The sequence below is a fragment of the Tamandua tetradactyla genome, chromosome 17 (assembly GCF_023851605.1).
Source record: "Tamandua tetradactyla isolate mTamTet1 chromosome 17, mTamTet1.pri, whole genome shotgun sequence".
NCBI lineage: Eukaryota > Metazoa > Chordata > Mammalia > Pilosa > Myrmecophagidae > Tamandua > Tamandua tetradactyla.
In genome coordinates, this window is record NC_135343.1 from 80,458,639 (window position 1) to 80,479,500 (window position 20,862).

At 36.3% G+C, this 20,862-nt stretch overlaps 1 long non-coding RNA gene across 1 annotated transcript; it reads right to left on the reverse strand.

The window, feature by feature from the left end:
* Positions 1-2,404: 2,404 nt before the first annotated feature.
* On the reverse strand, positions 2,405-19,915 carry LOC143661779 (uncharacterized). The gene is made up of 4 exons (XR_013164834.1): positions 19,794-19,915; positions 13,324-13,470; positions 7,616-7,814; positions 2,405-2,692 (listed from the first exon to the last, which is right to left on the reverse strand). It is a non-coding gene; the product is annotated as an uncharacterized LOC143661779 (long non-coding RNA).
* Between the last annotated feature and the right edge of the window lie 947 nt (positions 19,916-20,862).

Below are 20,862 nucleotides of genomic sequence, written 5' to 3' on the forward strand. Positions count from 1 at the left end.
AATTATTCATGCACACACAATTTCTTGAATTGAATTACATGCACTCATAATTCATTGCAGCACATAGTGTTAGAAGTCCAAACTGATGACGGTGTTTTTCATCTGTTGTTGTTGACGACAGAATCCCTTGGGCATGTCTTTCCCTTGAGGCAAAAAGAAGATTAAACTCATTGGCATTCAAAAAAAACACATTGCCTTTAAGATTTCATATTGCTTTTTAACTCTCTCCAGCTTTTGGATGATTGGCGTTGGATCATGTCTACATTCTAACTGCTTCATTTCAATCCATAATGGAAAGCGATTATAGAGTAGCCAAAGGCTGACTCAATAAGTGGCTCCCAGAACTTACTGTTTTTAGACTTGTTATTGATTTAGTTACTCAAGAAACGCCCTTCTTCCTCAAGACAGTATACCAGCTGTTTTCACAACATATATTTGAGTTTTTGTTTACAGTTCGATTGGTAACATAGATGAATGAATGGGTTCTGAGCTGTGGCAAAAGATGATCTCATTTTGCTATGGATATACTTCATTATAATAGTCAGGATGTTTGGACAAATATGCAAAATTTTATAAATTTAAGTATCTAGAAAAGCACCCACTCCTTTGTTGGGATATTTAATTTCAATAAAAAGAAATTCTTCATTGTGATGGACTGAGAGAAAAATCATATATATATATATATGATTTATATATATATGATTATTCTATATATGTCAGATCAAATAATTAAATAAACATTTGATTTGGTTGTGAATTTTTATTTGAGATGAAAGTCATAGCTGCTTATGTTGAGGATCTCCCTAGACACTTTCCTTACTCTTTTCCCTCCCTATATTCTTTACTTGAAGAAGACTTTTCAAAATCACTATCTTTGTCACAAGTTCCAAATTTACATATTTACATTCGCCAGACAAATCCTCTTGAAGATGTTTCAAACTATACTCCTTATTTTCTTCCTACTGGAAGTCATTTTTATGACTTCTTATTTCTGTGAATAATATTTCCTTAGTTATGTTTTTTCTAAAGATATTGTGGACCTGCAAAGGAACTACTTGCAGGGATTGTTGAAAGCATAAAGGAACTGGCCTTAATTAAGACTATGGAATGAGATTTTCTGTGGCAGCGACTCCGGGAAGCTGTTTGCTAAACATGCCCCTAAGTGAGCCTTATGCACAGGAAATTTGGAAAATCATTACTCTAGTTTGTAAGTCTCTATAGGAGGACTAGCTTCACATGAAGAGCATGTATCAAAATGGTGCATGAAAAAAAAGTCATTGTTCACACACTTATGTCCATACCCTTCACTCATCTGTGTGTCCGTGTATGCATGTATGCATGTATTATCTATCTGTCTGTCTGTTTGTCTCTATCCTTCCTCATGATACTGTCTCAGTGGTCTTGGGAACCACTAATCCAGATTACAAGATTACAATATAATAAAAATTCTCACTTTGTCAAATAGAGACTCACTGAATAACATTAGACATTTCCCCAAGATCTCTAGAACTGTTTGTTCAAAATGTGATTCAAGTTGACAGGAGTTCAAATCCAATGTGCCAAATAACTTGAAACTACTAGAAGAAGGTTTCTGGACCTGACGATACCAAGGAAAAACGTATTTCACATCTGTGGGCCGTCTTTTAAAACAATGTTAACAGGGCTTCCAGAACTGCTAAAATTTAAGAAGATACATGATCTGTACGATAGTTAAAGTGCAACTGAATAAGTTAGCCATTTTATTTCTACTATAGATACTTATAACAAGATATGATCTCTATAATGTTTATTACTTCTGTTCTTATCTTTTACTACAAGGGGGTATCTATTACTTCTGTATCTGGCATTTAAAATTACTTAACATGTGCTTTCTACACTACCTGTAAAAAATAATTGAAAAATTATCATGGAAAGGATACAGAAGTCTTCAACACTGCCTGTTCGCGTGTGAAGTAACTTTGACACACCTCATGTGAATGGGAACATGGTTTCTCTGGTAGCAAAGGCTATTCTAGTATTCCTCTCTCTTCCTAGGCTCCTACTTTTCCAAATTTTATATTAGTGCAGCAAAAGATAGGGAAAAATGTCTTGTGAACCCACTCTAGAAAGTGCCTTCACTTTTTACCACTCATTCGGCCTAAACGATGAACCTGGCACCATTAATAGCAATAAAACATCTTATCTGGAAGGCAGAGTTATTTTGTTGTGAAAGTTAAATTTTCTTATAGTTTTGCTTTATGAAATTCAGCTAACTATGCATCATATATTAATTAATTTTTATTTGTACAAGCAATGGGGTATTTAATGAATGTTTCCTGTACATTGTACATTGCATTGTGGTAATAATATTTATATTAAATGAGGATTAGACAAGTCCTTAGATTTAATCTAACTCAGGCTTGTTTTATATATCACATGAAGAATTACATGCCATAGATAATCTTGGCCTCAAAATTTTCTGGAAACTCTTTAGTAAGCTGCTGGCATAGGAGAAGCTGGAACTTGAATCTAGTAACAGCAGGTCAAGCTCTACAACTTTCCTTGAGAAAACTTGCCAGTTGGAGAGGCACTTGCCAATGGCTTTCACTGAAAGCTCACGCATAGATGATACTTGAAGACAGACACGTGGCAGCCTCACAGTTCAGTAGAAGCAAACTTCTCTCGGTGAAGGATCCTCACCAGGGGTTGTGATCTGGGTGAGAAGAGTCATAGTAAGGGAATGAAAACATAGAAATAAGATAGTAGAACTCCAGTAAAATTCCCCAAGTAGCTGATACAGAAATCAAGAAACTGAGGATAGTCTTTAAATGATAGAATAAATCTAAAAATATTAGGGATAAAGACAAAATAAGCTTTCCGTAAGCGTCTAGTTGTAGAGTTATACAACTCTACCCTCATTGTATATCTAATCTAGGGATTCCAGTCTTCAATTATTGGTAGGAATAAACCCTTGAGAACCAAGGCACAGATGGCTGCATTTGTAGGGCAAAAGTGACAGGTCAATAGCACTTGCAGAAGGAAAGCCCTAGCAAGCAAGTGAAACTCAAAAAGGGAAAATGACTTCTCCAAGGTCACTAAGCCATAGTGACCAGCTTAGGGAAAATTCCCACATCTTTAACTTTCAGGCTAGTGATTATTAAACGGTATCCCTAGTAAGATGCAACCTAAGTAAGTGAACTCCAATTTCATGGAGAATTTAGAGAGGATACAAATTAGTTATCGAAATAAGCAGAATGAAGTAAAGCATTAAGTCACATGATCTGTAAAAATAAAATTCAGTAGAAAGAGAAGATATCATATATGTTACATAGGTTAGCACCCACTCTGCACTGCCTATCTTACATCTATTAATATCAGGTATACTCATTCTATAAATCTTTTTCTGCTCTTAGATCACTTTTTAAAGTATTGCTTTTGAAGCCTGCTGATACTGAAAATTATAGTGGTCAATATCTTAGTAAAATTAAAACAATAGAATGGGCATTTATGTGTATATAAATAATAAACCATGTACAGTTTTACAAGCCAGGTTAAAACTGCCAGGGTCATCAATTCTTGTGTTTCAAAGCATAAAATGATAACCAGCTGGAGTTAGGAAAAAAATTTTCCCCTGTGGTATAATATTGAATTGCACAGGTGTTTTATGAAAGGTAATTTCTTTCTGGCCTTCCACTGAAGCATCCTCTCTAGATCTTTATAGAATGCTAGTCTAATGGGCCATTGATCTTTTCAGCTAATGCAATTTGTAGAATTCTCGCTTTTCCAGAAGTAATCAATAAGAATCTTAAGCCTACATTGAACAACAAAATCATACTACTGATTTACTAGAGAATCTATTAAAGAAGGAGGTAGGCTATATTGAAAAAGAAATTATTCTTCAGTCATCAAAAAAGCAATAAAAGAATGATCAAGTTATATATGAAAGTGCATTTACACTGATAGCATTGGAAACATTTAGACTTCTATGTAAAATATCATTTGGAGGGAATGAAGGTTCTTAGAGATACACATATAGGAATACACCTAAGCCAAACTCCAGTATTCTTGATATAACTTGCACCTATTTATAATGAAAATGAAAAGAGCTTGAAAGTTTACTGTTTAGAATAATTCTTAGATCTTATCTTTTCTTATGTTCATCTTTGCTTATACTTGACTGGATTGCAGGCTTCCAGTTTCTGTGTTTTCTGTCACCCTTTGTAAGTTTCCATTATGCAATTAAACAGAATAGATAATAAAACTGCTTGACTGCATACTTACACTCTATTTGACATTCTGATACACAGCAGGAGGCTTTTAGGCCAAAGCCAAATGTTTGTATCAGTCAGGGTTTCGGTGTGGCCTACCAGAGAGGCCCGTCATGAAGCGGAGCCAACCAGTGGACTGGCTACCCTGGGCAGCTCCAGGATCCATGGACCTCTAGTTATGAAAGCAGAGTCCAGACGTCCTCCAGGCATCGTGGAGGGTCCTGAAATAGGCGTGCCCCCCTTCTGCAGGCCCCACACAGGCTGGCGAGGGGCAGGAGGCTTGGGTGCCCAGAGCATCCATGACCCACCCCTCAGCATTGGGGGTCAGGAAGGATTGTTGGCAGGCGCGCACACTTCCGTTGATTTCCTGATGTTTCTCACTGCAGAACTAGAAGTGGGCTTGGACACTTCGATTTCCACCTTTGTGCTCGAGTCTAACATCTTCTCAGAGATAGACTCCACTTCTGATCTAACCCCCCAACAGCTTCCACAGCCAAATGGTGGCACCGTCTGAGCCAACAATTGCCGCCTTCCATCCTGCCCCTCTGCAGAGACTGACACTCGCAGTATCAACATACATTTTTCACTCCTTCCTTGGACGTACGGCAAAATGAAGCCAATCTTCATTTCATAGTTATTTTTTGCCACTCTGCCTTCTCTAGTTTTTGCCAATTCACCCATGTCCCTCTTTTCCTTCTCCCAGCATGCTATGTCTCTGGGCAATGCTGTTTGTGGCAAGAGATATGAAACAGACTTGTAGAACAGGCTTTAAGGGAAGAAGCTGTTTTTTAGAAAACTATTTTATCTTTGTTTGAGATGCAATTTAGTTTTTTCAATTGAGAAAGATTAAAAGTTTTAAAGCAGGGTAGGGAATTTGAATAACTTCAAAAACTGTTTCAAATCTTCGCATGATGATTTGTTTCATTTGTTCCTGTTTCAACAATTGAAAATCAGTGACAGAATGCAAATATAAGTTCATCAACCCTTTACAAGGCAGGATACAAATCTTTCCGTTTAGAATTATTCACTGGCGTTGGTTTCCTACATTAAGATGAACAGTAAATAATTTATCACGTCCCCTCTGGGCAGAGATCAGTGGTTGAGGTAATGCGAGATACATGTTGCCATCAATAACACTCAGCTATGAGTCCCTAAATATGGTGATGTTTAGTGGGTACGTATCTAAAAATAACTAATAGGACCCTAAATATGGTGATGTTTAGTGGGTATGTATCTAAAAATAACTAATAGGACCCTAAATATGGTGATGTTTAGTGGGTACGTATCTAAAAATAACTAATAGGACCCTAAATATGGTGATGTTTAGTGGGTACGTATCTAAAAATAACTAATGGGACTTTTGTCTGAACTGAGATACAGACCCATATCTATAATTGCTTACGGGCCGTTTCTGCTTAGATATTCTGACCTCACATTAAACTTTCCACCTCCAATATTAAATGCACGATCTTTATCCCGAACCAATTCTCCTTCCAGTTAATGTTCAACACTTCTTGAGTCACTTAACCTAAGGCTCATGAATTTATCTTTGATTACATTTCTCTATTTTTCATGTTTGTATCCCCAACACCCTAATCCATGCCATCATGTCCCATTCATGGAAAATTGTGATGTCCTCTTCATTGGTTTTCACATATTGTTGCTGAAGTGATATTCGTAAAGTATATTCCTTGATGCTATTGTAAATGAAGCATGGGCCTGCATATATAGACAAGTCCTGGAATAAAATATATTGAGTGATACATAATTGTGGGTAGAAAATTTAAACTTCAAATGTAATCATATAAATGCAATTAAAATACTGGGATTCATATTCTTCTATCATAGTGGCATAAATGTAATAAGAAGTATAATGCCCTGAATGACAAGTGTAGAGGAAAGTTGAGTCTCCTAACCTGCTGATGAACACTTGTATTTGTGTATGCGTGTGCGTATGTGTGTAATGATGAACTTCTACAACTATTCTGAGAAATGTAGTTAAGATTCTCAAATGCTTTAAGCATTTTCCCTAAGGATAAATCTGAAGTCTGTATGTGAAGAGAGTTTACTCAAGCATTATTTAAAAGATTGAAAATATCAAACCATTAAGCATCCATTAGGAAAATTTTGGTTTATATCACTTCCAATATATTGTAATACATACTTGTAATGAAATAATATGCAGCCATTAATTTTTTCTGTAGAAAAAAATTATACAGATTACTTTAGTAAAGACAAATAATAAAAATGAAGTGATTTGTGAAATTTAGTTCAGAGATATCTTCTTATAATTGAATGACATGAGAGTGAAAGGATTTTGACACATGGCATTTAGAAAGGGACTGGTGAAACATTATCCTTTGGGTTCACCAAATTTATCTAAGGTAAAGTTTAATCATGAGTATCTTTAAATTTAGGCAGAGGTACTGTAAGGAGTAAGGGATGCCCATTCAAAATATACTCAGTAAAAAATAGGTTCAAAAAATTGTTTTGCAATAATACTCTATTTAAGGTTTTATGAAAACAATTAATAGAATAAAATTGATATAACATTTTATGTATTATTACATTTTACATATACTAAGGCAATGCGAAGGCACTAATACATGGAAGTCGCCAACATTTTACAATGGAAATAATTGCTAAAGTTATTCATTTTTACCATGAGAATACAAGCAAGATGAATTACCTTTAATTGGCCATTACATCATCATCATTGGAATTATTTAGTATTAATAAAATATTTCATTTGGAATATTGTAGTAGTTATTACAACAACAACAAAGCATTCGTTTCTTGTATTGGCTATAAAATCTCTTAGCTCAGCAGTTTAAAATAACCTGGTGTTGCTTCTTTAGTCACATTTACAGTTTCCTGGGTGACTTCTTAACAACTGCCAAAACAACATGCTATGTGGGGTTATAAGAATTCAAAACACTTTTTTCTCCTTTATTCCTGTATAATATGAGCAGATAAATATAGATTTTAGATGGTTCGCTTTCACAACGTTTCTGCTCTCTTTTATTTCCCGAGGCTCACATATGCACTTATAGAACATTCAGAATAATTAAAAAGAACTCCAGATTTTGAATCCATTTAATTTAAAACCTAACAATAATACAAGAAAATGCTTTGCCGTGGATTATCACGATCCTTTTTTTTTAATTTCTTCTATGGCATATTTTGAAGAAAAGGCATTTAGTGCTTCTTACATGTACTCACATGCACTGAAGTGTTTTTTATTGTCACATGTATCTGACTTGGCTTAGCTTCATCAGTTCAATTCGAACTGCTGTGTTTTAGTTCCCTAGCCATTTAACAAATAAAATAAAATGGGTTGGCTTAATGAAAGGAATGCATTGGCTCACAATTTCAGAGGCTCCGAGACTTCCTTCCTCCCAGGGTCGGTATATTCTGGCTGGTCAGCAGTCTTCGGGATTCCTTGGCCTTTCTGTCTCATGGCAGGACGTATGTGGGATCGTCTCCTTCCTCTCCTGCGTTCTGCTGGCTTTAAGCTTCTGTCTGTTCTCTCCACCTTTCCCTCTGATTATAAAGGACTCCTGTAATCTGGAATAAAAACCCAACCAGTTGGGCCACACCTTAACGGAAGTAACCTCATCAAAAGGTCCTGTTTATAAAGGTTATAGCCACAGGAATGGATGAATTTTAGGAATATATTTTCTGGGGTACATAGCTTCAAAGCACTCTTGTCTGCCCTCTGGACACCCCAAAAGACATGCTTTTTCCACATGCAACCCAAGAGGCTTAAGCCATTGTTACTGAAATGATCTTTTGATGAGACTGCTTCACTTAAGAAGTAATGCAAAATACATTCACTCCATCCCAACAACCCAGAAACCTTCAAGACATTTCAGTAAAAGTATTAAATACAAAGCCTCATCAAAATCAGTTGTGGGTGTAGTTTTTCCGGGAGCACAATTCCCCTGTCTGTGGACTTACGGAACCTAGAAAACAAGTTGTTTCCACTTTATAAGAGAAGGACAGACATAAGGTAGGCATTACCATTCTTCCTTTTGGAAGAAATTAGAAAGAAAATGGGGTCATGAGTCCCAAATACTTCTGAAAGCAAGGGGAAGCACCATTATATTTCAAGGCCTGAGTCATGTATGGATTGATGCTTTTTCCTCTGGGTCTGATGAAGCAGCAGCCCCTCCCTTTCCAAGAATTTGCACAGTAGCCATGCTCCCTTGAACACTGGGCTGAAGTGTCTGTCCTCTCTGGGCATCAGGATGGTGGCCAGACTCTCTGCCAACCCTGAGCACAGGCTTCCCCCTCTCTCTGTATTGGCACGGCAGGCACACTCTCCCCTCTCTCTGTATTGGCACGGCAGGCACACTCTCCACGAATACCACCATACAGGCCCCACTATCTCTGAGCATTGGGGTGACAGCATTTTCCCTGAACAAAGAGGTGCAAAGCTCAACCTACCTAAGTGGCAAGGCGATTCTGGCCTTTCCCATACATGGATGGGCCCATTCTCTTGACCCAAGGAGATATCTTTGTTCCCGACCTAGGCTTCCATGGTTCTGCCCTTGAAGTTACACTCTCTTCAGTTTTTCCCTCCTCTGTCCTGCCAGTCCAGCCTGACAATGGTTACCCTCGTATAAATTTCACAACAAAACTTGTTGGCTTTGCATGTAGTTCACAGGGGTCCAAACCGTCAACCCTTAGTACTTTCCACAGATCCCTCCCGCATAACTGCATTTCAATCCTGACGTCCACTGAAGTGATGGATGGATTAAACCCTCACACGGAGTCCTATTGTCCATGTACTCACTTTCTGGAAGCTCAGAGAGGTCCCTGATAGAGCCACTTCTGGCTCTAGTCTCCAAACACACTATCTGGACAGGCTCAATATTTGCCAATTTTTCAATTTCTAGTTTCTTCATGCTAAAGAATTCCGTTTTCAGCTTATCCCTTTCCTCAGAGAATCCAGGCTGCACTTTTCACATTTAGCTTGGAAATCTCTCGGATAAATATCCAGGTTCATTGTTTACAAGCTCTACTTTCAATCCAACATTGAACATGCTCCAGCCAAATTCTCTGCTACTTTGTAACAAAGATTGCCTTTCCTCCAGTTTCCGGTAACACATTCAGGAGCACCTTTAATATCCATGTTTCTGCTAACAGTCTTTTCAAGGCAATCTAAGATTTTCTATCAAGTACATCTGAATTCTTCCACCCTCTCCTCATTACCCAATTGCAAAGCCACTTCCACAGTTCTGTGTACTTTTAAAAGCATCACCCTACTTTCCAGTATCAAAAATGGTCACAATTCCTTATGTTTTTTTAAGAAAACAGCTTGAAAAAAATTCCTTAAAAGGTACAAGAGCTCACATCACTCCTCTGCTAAACGCTCTCCAAGAAGCCAGGTTTATAAAGTGGCCTGACAGACCCTAGGTGGGATCTTCACCTCATCATCCTCTTTCTTTTATCTCTGCCCTCAATCCCTACTACTCTCCTTTCTCTATGTTCCAGTGACCCAGCCAGGCCTGTTTCTGAAATGCAGCAGGCATGACATAGACTTTTGTTTCTTCCCTGAATGCCCATTCTCAAGATACATATGAATACCTAGTTCCCTGACTTCAAAACTTTATTCAAATTCTGCCTTATTCGGGAGTCTTTCCCTATCTATCCTTTCTAAAATTTCAATACTCCTCTCCCATTTTTAAATCTTTTTCCCAATTCATTTAATTTGCCTCCATAATAGTTGTTACTAACATAAAAATTTGGGAGATAAGGGCCATATAGCCTATTTATCTTTTTTATTGTCTAGTCCATCACTAGAATGTAAATTTCATAAGAGCAGAATGTTTTCTCTCATTTGTGCAATGGCTATCCTCAGTGCCAGAATTTCCTGGCAACTGGAACATGCTTAATGTGTATTTGATGACTAAATTTGTTCAAGGAAAGCCATGCTATAGGAAAAATAACTTCAACCTTCTCTGGTGACTATATCTTGGAAGATTGGACCTTCCCTGATGGAAGCAAGTGGCAGGGAAAGCAAGAAAGTCACCAGCCTATTACAATTTCTGGTAAAATTGATTTCCCCAAAAGGCCAGAAAATAATCCCCCCCTGCCATCTCATGGTTCCTTCCATTTAGCTTTTAGAGCAAGTTAAATAGTTAGCCACCCATTTAGTTTATTTCCAAAAACAAAACAGAGAGAAATTCAAAGTTTGACAAAAATCAAGTTCTTCATCTTACAAGCTCAGTAAAGTCTTTCTTCCTTACCAAAATAAATTAAAATTCCATCCTCTTCTAACAGTTTCTTTTCATTGAAGAATACAATATCTATTCTAAATTTTCTCCAGAGCTTCTATGGCTATATATTGTTTATTTCATTTGCAGGTGGCTATCTCTTATTATATTTCACTAAACAGGCAAGGAAGATCTGAAGCCACAATGACCTGAAAAGGTACCTGTGTGTTTAGTCTTAGCTCCGCCATTTTTCTATTTCATTGAAGTCTAAGTACATTTTTGGCTTCTTTTCTTCCTAGGGTTGCTAGCATGGTACATGCTCCTCAGTCGTATGTTTCTTAATATACCTATTTCTCTTAATATCTGCTTCCCTGGATTCATTCATTTAACTAGCATATTCTATTTTGGCTAGTTAATCCTATTGTGATCCTATCCTTCAATACAATATCCTTGTATTCTGCATTCTAAGCCTCACATCCCTAATCTATAAAACCAGTCGTTTAGAAAGAGTCATCTTTAAGATTCCTCCAATATCTCAAAGACTATGATTTTTCCAACATATCAACTTCAAGGATGCTAGTCAATCAACCAAGGTGCTGAACTCAATTTTTCCACTTTCATTTGAAGACATGGGAGCACCAGAATCTCCCCAACATAGAAACATCTGGTAAATTTGAATGATGCAGCTCCTCCATCACATTGGATATACATTAATTAAAGTTTGTTCTTTGAGGCAAATCTTGTGCTAAAAGTGATGATAGTTGTAGTAACGAGGTAGGTTTTCCCTGGTGGTGGTATAGGTGATGTTGGTAGATGGTCGACATTTACTCAGAGTATATTCCAAAGTAGACATTGAGTTAATTACCCTTATATGCAACATATCCATAAAAGCACATAAAAGTCCCATGAAGCAGAGACTATAATTATTCCTGTTCTACAGAAAGGCATGTTGAAACTAAGTTTTCATAATTTCCTTAAGAGGCACAGTTGGTGAATGAGAACTCTATCACTCAAACTCATTTCAGTCTGACACCAAGACCCAGACTTCTAACCACTGTAAGGCAGAGGCACTGAGGGATCTGAGACAGATTTCTTGTTTATAGAACAATAAGTGCTATTCTGTTAAACAACTGCACCACTTTTCAGGTTCCCCATTATGAGAAAATATAGCCTTTTCACATATGTCAGAAATGTTGCTACCAAAATCTCAGCTATTTTTTTCCTATTTTCATAGGAAAATAGACATTCAAATAGCTATTTTGATCATATCAGCATCAGAACTGTCATAATTGCTTTATTCCAGCTCTTTTTCGGTAAAAACCTTAACACAAACTTCAGATTTAAACAGGTATTTTGTGGATACATGATTCAATCAACAACAATTGTGTCCGATTATTTCATTCATTGCTACTTCACATGTCTTCCATATATTAATTTTTGGTGTAAATTTCCTGATACTATCCATTTAAAAATACATTTAATGAATGCATACTACACTCCAAGCAAAAATATAATTACAATGCAATTGAAATTTTGGGAAACACTAACGGGATCTCAACAATAAATTGTGGTAGAAGAGGTTGTTGCACTGCATTGTGTGTGTACGTGTGTTGTAAGTGTCAATATTTCTGTTTCTGATGACATAAAAATAAAGCATGAATAACCAAGATGTACAATTAAAATTAACTGGATATACTCTTTTAGAAGCAATTTAAGACACAAAAGAACACAAAGTAAAAGGGGAAATTTAACACTTTTAGTTATTATAATATTTAAAGTTATTGATTAGTATTCTACGTAATATGGAACATGCAATATAGAATAGACATTTGTCATCTTCCTTTTAAAACAGCTACTGAAGTTACAAATGGAAATAATTTTATTAATTATAAAAATTACACATTGTAGAAACTTGAAAATGGAAGCTATTGGTTCAGTTTTGTATCCTACATGTTCAGGTTTCATGTTAAACAAATTAGCCAGGTTTTTAAAAAACATTATCATTGTGGGCATTTTTCTGTTCCTTATATCTGCTTTGAAATTATAATTTTTCTTGACTCCACAGCACTCTATCATGTAAGTCTGCTAACATCTTTTATCATTTCCTATTGTTGAGCATTTTAGTTGTTTTGACATTTTTAAAGATAATACATAACAAAGCAATAAACAAATAAACAATAATAGCAATGATTAAAAAACAAAAAATTCCCATTTTTCACACAAAAAGTAGTTCAGGGAGGGCAATGATGACTCAGGGGCAGAATTCTTGCCTGCCATGCTGGAGACCCACGTTTGGGTCCCAGTGCCTGCCTATGCAAAAATAAAAAATAAAAAAAAAGTAGTTCAGAATTTTTTAAAAGATTTGTAACACGCACTACTAAAGAAGATTTAGTAAGAAAGGGAAAATACTTAAATACATTATTGATGTGCAAATCAGAAACAATTTGATTTGAAAAGAATTGAAAACCAGTATTGTCAATAGCTATGAAAGCAATTGCAAAAGTTAAACCATTGAAGATGACCCTCCTGAATCACATGATTTTCCGAGGGTTATTTTACATTTTTAAAGATATGAAAAATGATAAAATTTTTGACTCATTAAAAATAGGATTAGGTCTTATTTTACGAATATAATTCTAATAAATATGGTAAATGGATAAATTTTAATAGTATATAAGAAAAAGATCAAGCACAAGGAACACCAATGATATTTAATAGCTCTCTAAGAGAAGAAAATTACTTAAACCTAAAGTTAAATACCTGAAATTATTTGATGCCCCCAAGCATAAAAATAAAATTGAAATTTAAAAAACAGCTATTAATTATTAGGCATTGAATTAATAGATAGTGAGTACCTGCTATACAACTTAACATTGCTTTCTTCAGCTTCAAATGCAGTCTCAACCCATCACCTTGCTCTCGGTTCCAACTCTGCCACTGTGGCACCACAGGTAAATCTCAAATCTTGTATTGTTAGTTGCAAACAGGTGACGTCATTCTGACTGTAAAGGGATTCATAAAATTTATTAAGTAACTCACCAAATTGTTGGAGCAGTTGGAGAAACAGGCCTAAGGTTCAGCACAGGTATAACGAGATACCTGTTGCCATCACCAGTGCCAATGCCACTTCTGAATCTTAAAATTTGCTCTGCATTCCTGCTTGCACCACAGTGATGACTTCCTTTCGCTCCACAAATGACAGTAAAATGGAAAATGTATACAGACTCTTTCCTTAAGCATCTGCCTTTAAGCTGAAGTCTCTCATGTTACGCATTTAATTGGAGGAGCCTTGCTGTGAGAACACCTGGGAAATTTAGGTCTAATATATATTAATTTAAATATATAATAATATTTTTAAACCATAATAATTTTAAAATTTCCTAAATGTAGTATGGCTAGTAAAAATAACATGATGAAAATAAAAAGAAAAACAAAAACAAAAAATAATGACGGGCAGTCATGGAAAAACCAATGTTTGTCACAAGGTCTTGGTTTTCTAATCTGCAAAATGAGCTGATGGCACCTGACCTACTTCACGGGATTGTTAAAAACACCAAATAGAGTAATTGATGTAAAAGTACATTGGTAAGGTTAATGCTACACAAAATGAAATTATTAGGTTTTTTACTTTGCACAGTCAAAACTTTTCAGACAGGAAGGGAAAGGGGAGGAAAGAGTAATTTTTATTCCATTTATATCATCTTCCAACATCTTTGAGATCCAGTGATTGTGCATTGCTTTTTCAAAAAGCAATACTTGAGGCTGATTTATGTTCAAGCTTTACTATTTACAATTCCTGTGATCTTAACTATGAACTTTTAATTCTTAGAGCTTTGAAAGTTTTGTCTATGCAATGAAGGAATAGTGAATTAGATATATTTAAGATACCCAACTGCACAATACCTAAACTTTGACCTTTTATCAGCTGATTTCGCAGGCAACTCCTCAGGATGGCTTAGCATGCTCTACTAGAGGCAAGGAGTCAGGCTTCATGGAACAACATATCCCTGGTGGCAAGACTTCTTTGCTTTAGGTCACCTGTAATTCACGACTTCCTCTTTAGGTCACCTGTAATTCACGACTTCCTCTTTAGGTCACCTGTAATTCACGACTTCCTCTTTAGGTCACCTGTAATTCACGACTTCCTCTTTAGATCACTGTGGCGGATTCTGGCTCGAAGTTAAAATCCTATGTGTCATCTTTAAGTCCTGATCATAGGTAATAATAAGACTTTACCTGGCAGGCCGCATGGAGAAAAGCTGCCCTTCCCACTCCAGACTCATTGCATGGTCAGTGCATTCATTTTCTGGAGGGAATTCAAATCAAGGAATTAGCCCCCACCCCTGATGCTCATATGCACGTCTGAATTCCCAGCCCCAGGCCTCCATTCGGAGGCCTTAATAACAGAGTCCATGACAAAGGCACTTCCCAGGCACATCTGCCAAGACCTCTTTATCCTGGACTTTGGCTGAAACACTTTTCTCCATTTTCACTCAGTACCTTTCTACCGCTAACCCTTTCCCTCTCTTTATCCTCAGTCCTGGGTCCACATAGCAGCAGGGGCCTTTTCTTTAGGACTCCTCGGCAGTCAGATGATTTCCTTGTCTGCACTGCATCCACTTAACACTCAGCCAGTGCTGTTATGAGGGGGGAAATGAGAAGCTCAGCCACCAATGCTGCCTGCCTACTTGTGCTATCAGGGTAGTGAATAAAGACCTGATTGTTGCTTTCTGCTTGTTATCTTAATGATGCTGCTAACAACGTGATCTGTTGTTTTCTTGTATCATATATTTTTATCAATGAAAAATCCTATCCTTATGAAATTCTTTACAAAAATATAAGCTAAAATTAAAAAGAAAATGATTTCTGGACAATATTCTGTAATTTAGGCATATGCATTACTCCTATAAAGCTTACTTTCTCTATTAAAGCACATCATGCATACCTGAAAACATATATTTAAATAGAAAAAATAATTGTTATAACATTTCCCCCATTTTCTAAGAAGAGTTCCAAAGGAAATGCCTAAAAGAGAATTTAAACCATATGCGATAGTATGTACGGAAAGGACAAGCAAACATAGGGATACATTTTCAAATGATTAAATATATAAGAACTCATTTAAAGGTGTTTATCTGGGAGCTATAATGAGATAATTTAAAATCATGGAAATAATTGCCTATGATTTTTTAAATTTTATCATTTTTCGTATTCTAAATCAAAGAGAACAAAGCATATTTAATTTTACTGAGTTATCTGAAGTCATACTATTTCCCTCTACTTTATATTGCTCTCTTCCCTTTTGAAAACTCATGTTCATAAATGATCTTGACAATTGGTAAAGTTCCACATTTCCAAATAAAGCATGTATTATCGAGATCCAAAAGTGGAATTAATATGTCACTCTTCAAGTTCTGAATCCGCTCTTCCTAAAATGAATTAGAATATTATACCCTGTACAACAATGTTACTTAAAAATAAGAAGGAAATGTGCCAGAAGGTACTTTAGAGAAAACACAATCAAATTCAATCTAAACTTCTTTTGATTCGCCACTCTGCTTATCTGAGGAAATGAGAGTGGTTTAAATGTACACCCAGACTCATGGGCAATTTTTAGAAAAGAAGATGGATCACACATTGCACACCACTGTGAAGAAGTAATCAGTAGTGAAATAGCCATCCCATCATAATCAACTCGAAAAATGGGCAAATGTATGATTCTGGCATAGTAAATAATTCAATTGAGTTGGCAAGTCAGAGGACAGATATTTGTGAAAGTGAGGCAGAAGGAATTTGTAGGAAAAGCAGGGAAATGAAGATACAAAGTTCCAAAAAACATGCTTACGGCCCATCTTGTATCTTGGCTGAATGGTGCACAGGAATAGTATGAAACTCTGTAAAACAACAAAGAACAAACACTGGAGAAATTAGAACTCCTGAGAGCTCATGCAATATTGGGAGACATCCACGTTCTGCCCAACAGGAGGGGAACAGGCTTGTGAAACACGTGAATCATTCAAAACAGGCATGGGGAAGCAAGCCACCACACAATGAGCAGTGTGTTCAAAACTACGCTAAAATTACTCTGATAGAATTTAAACACAGCCTCAAAGATTAAAGATGATCAACAAGTAAACTAAAAATGTTTGACTAAATCTCAAAACTATTAAAAGGAAAACATAAAATCTAAACTCTAAATAATATAGCACCATGATATACAGTCTCTAATAAAAAGTAACAAGATGTACAGAAAAGAAGAAAATATGGCCCATAAGTCAGAGATTAAGTAGTCAGTATTATAATCATATTCAGATATGACATGATAGAATAGGCAAACAATAATTTTTAAAGAACTACTACAAATATATTAAAATGTTTAAAAGAAATATGAAAATAATGAAGGGAGAACTGAAAACTATAAGAAACAAATGATTGTTCTAGAGATAAAATTTTTAATACATCATATGAAAACAAAAATCACAGGAGGTGTAATAGCAACTTAGATGTTACAGAAGAAAAGATTGGTGAACTTGAATATATGGCCATGGGAACCAGCCAAACTAAAGTAGAAAAGAGGGGAAAAGATTAAAAAAAATAAACAATCTCAAAACCTATGGATAAAATTAACATGGCCCAATGAACTTATAATTGGCATCTCAGAAGAAAAATAGGCAGAACAACATTTGAAGAAATATTGAATGATTTTTTCAGATTTAATTAGAAATATTAAAATAAAAATTTAAGAAGTTCAGTGTATCTAAAGCATGATAAATAGAAGTAAAGCTATACTAAATTCCATAAACTGTTGATATCTAAGGATAAAGATAAATTCTTAACACAAACCAGTGGGAAAAATTCACACTACATAGAGATGTATAAACATAAATGTGACCATTAAATTCTCACTTCAAATAATTCAAGATAGACTCAATGTATACATATTTGAAGTGGGTAAAGAAAAAAAAAACTGCCAACATAGAATCTCAGAGATTGTCAAACTGGTTAAAACAAAGCAAGGTTCAAATTAAAACTATTTAAAGTAAATGCTATTTTAAAAAGTCAAAAATAGGTTAAAAGTAAAAGATATAAAATAATGCATTATGTAAAAATAGTTGTAAGGGAGGTGAAGAGGTTATGTTAATATCAACCAAAATAGATCTTAGGCCAAGCAACGTATAGCAGTAGAGCTTCCTTTCTGAATCAGAGGAGGTCAGCTGTAATGATGCTGTCTCCATACACCACAACCTCACTGTCATGATCAGGTTCACATGTCAACATGGCCAGGTGGTGGTGGCCGGTTGGTTGGGCAAGCATTGGCCTGTCTGTTGCTGTGAGGACATCTCATGGACGTAAAATCATGATCATGTTGGCTGCATCCACAGATGATTGCATTTGCAATCCATTAAGGGGAGTGTCTTCTGCCATGAATGATGCTTAATCTAATCACTGGCAGACTTTTAAGGAGGATTCAGAAGAGACAGGCTCTCTTCCTGCTTCAGTCATCCAGCCTCTCCTAAGAGTTCTTTGAGGAACTTCACTGGAGCTCCCAGCTTGCGGCCCGTCTTACAGACCTTGGACTCCACATCTGCATGGTTATGTGAGACACTGCTATAAATTTTATATTTACAGATATCTCCTGCTGATTCTGTTTCTCTAGAAAACCCTAGCTAATACACTTAGAGACTACCATAATGGTTAAAATACATCTGAAATGTGCCTACGTGTATAGATACACACTCAAACACCACCAACACCACCGCTTTTAAGATGTCAGTGTAAAACCAATCCATACTTATTTATCTTAGACTATGTTGAAAGCATGACATTAGAGATTCATTTTACTTTCTTTACTAAATCTTCTTGGATTTATTATGTTCTATTTTTCCTCTCTTTCTTCACTAGCTCAGAATGTATAAATCCATTTTGATTACTCGAGGACTGCCACCACAGCCACAAATAGATTGTTTTGAAGGAGCTTGTTTTAGGTTAGTGAAGTTTACTGATTGAAGTTTCCTGATTGAAGTTACATTCATATCTGTTTCAGCTTGGGGCTATTTTTCCTTAAATACAAACAACAAGTGACCTAATGTTTACTTAATTCTTGACTCTCAAACTTATCATTTCTTGGTGGATATTGAAAAATATTGATGCCTGAGTCCACCGACAAGAGATTGTGTATTAATTGGTTCCACTGGTGTTTTAAAAACCTTTCCAGGTGATTCAAATAAAAAGGAAATTTTGAGAAACACCAAGCTATTCTATCTGTAGACTGATCAATACTAGGAGGTAATTGATCTTACAAGGCTAACCCTTAACCCATTTAAGGATCAAAAGCACTAAAACTAAAGGTTCAACTTACAGTGTCTGAATAATATTTCTTACTCTAATATATATTCAGAGAGTTCATATCACTCAGGTTATTAAACTGCATGATCTCTAGAATCCCCTCACATACTGAAATGAAGAGATAAGTCAACAGTCCAAGGACACACTGAAAACTAGGAGTAGACCTGAGCAACGGCCCCAGGCCTTCTAGACTTGGGTCCAGTGCTCTCTTCATCACACCTATTATTTCTCTGCTTCTTTCTGCGCAGTTGCTTATGCCAGACATTTTCACACAGACTCCAAATTTCTGGTTTATTATTACTTAGCATTACTTTTGATTTTGAGTTATAAATAATTATTCCCATACTGTGAACTTGATTAAGTGAAACACTTCCCCATAATCATTTATTATACAAATGAAACATATATTACATCATTCAAATGTTTCAATTGCTCTAAGACAACTGTGTAAATTACAATGATAGATTTAAATAGGTCAACTAATTTCCTTATCCAGGATAAACTATTATTTATCAAAGACCACAAGACATTGCACTATTTCAAAGGCTCGTGTAATATATATATAGTCCCATCTCTCACAGAGCTTACTCCTCAGAATATTAATTTTTAAAAATGTTATACATAAGGTGGCCTCATCCCGATCAAGATAGTGGAGTGAGAAGCTGCAGGACTCTATCCCTGCACAGAACCTGTGAGCAGTCAGCAAGAACTGGCAGAAACATCTCTCTCAAAGCTCCAGGAAACAGCTAAAGGATTACAGTAACAGCATGGGTGCCAGATCAAGAACGAGGTAACTTCGCAGCACTAGTATCTTATGGGAGCCTGGGGCCCTTTGCCCATCCCCTCACTAGCTCAGCACAGAGCCAGTCCACACTGCCAGCACAGGTCCCTGGTGCTGTCTCAGAGGGAGCAGAGTAACCTGGTGGCTTGGTTGTCTGACCCAAACTGTCTGATGGTGGCTTGAGAGACTGAACCATACCTTAATTGAAGGCTTCGCATCCCAGAATTTCCCCAGCATGTGGGCTGTAGCCTGCACAGCTCTCCTTCAGAGCACTGTGGAAAGCAGCCAAGCCACGGCTGCCTAGACAAAGGGACTGTTGGTGGTAGGTCATAGAGTGTGGTGCTTGGGACCCTGAAGATAATGTTTCCTAGGAAAGAATGGACACATGTCCTGTGTAAAGGGGGGATTCCCAGGGCAAGATGCAGATACCCAAGACAAAAGGCATGCAGAGAAATAATCAGGAAAGCCCTTGTATGATGGCCTTAGTTTATTCTCTAAACTCATTTCATTGATAAGTTCTGAAAGAAAGAATGTATATGGATCACTTTTTAAAGATTGGGAAAGGTATTTCCTTCTTTTCCTTCTTTTACACGTGTTGTTGTTAGAACTTGGCAATCAAAGATAGTCCTGTCATAACAATGGATGGACAACAACAAAAAGGAATAGATGCCTCAAGTCTAAGTTATAAAGAAAACACATTAAAATATCAAAATATGCACATTTCAACAAAAGATTACAAAACCTGTAAAGAAATAGGAATTGATGGCCCTGGCAAAGGGGACGATCAAAGTTTTAGGAGTTATCAGTGAGAGAGATCAGATGGGAAAATACCAGACTGAGATGTTATAAAACAAATGTTCCCAAATATACGCAATGAGCAAAAGGAAAACATGAACAAAGAACCAGTGTGAATGAGGAAAGTGAGTTGATGAACACAAAGAGAATATCAATAGAGAAATGGAAGTTATGAAAAAGAAATAAGCAAACTGAAGACCATAGTAACAGGCATTAAAAATTCCTTAGTGGGCTATTTAACAGATTTAACAAAAAAGACATGAAGACACATGTCCAAGACACTCAATGAGCCCCCAATAAAAATAAACCCAAATAGAACCACACTGCAGTCTATTATAATCACACTCTTGAATGCCACGGATAAAGTGGAAATGCATCATGTCCAGTGGATCTTCATTTAGATTAAATGCCATTTCTCTCTAGAAACCTTGAAGACAAGTCAGCAGCATGATGATACATTTCAAGTGCTGAA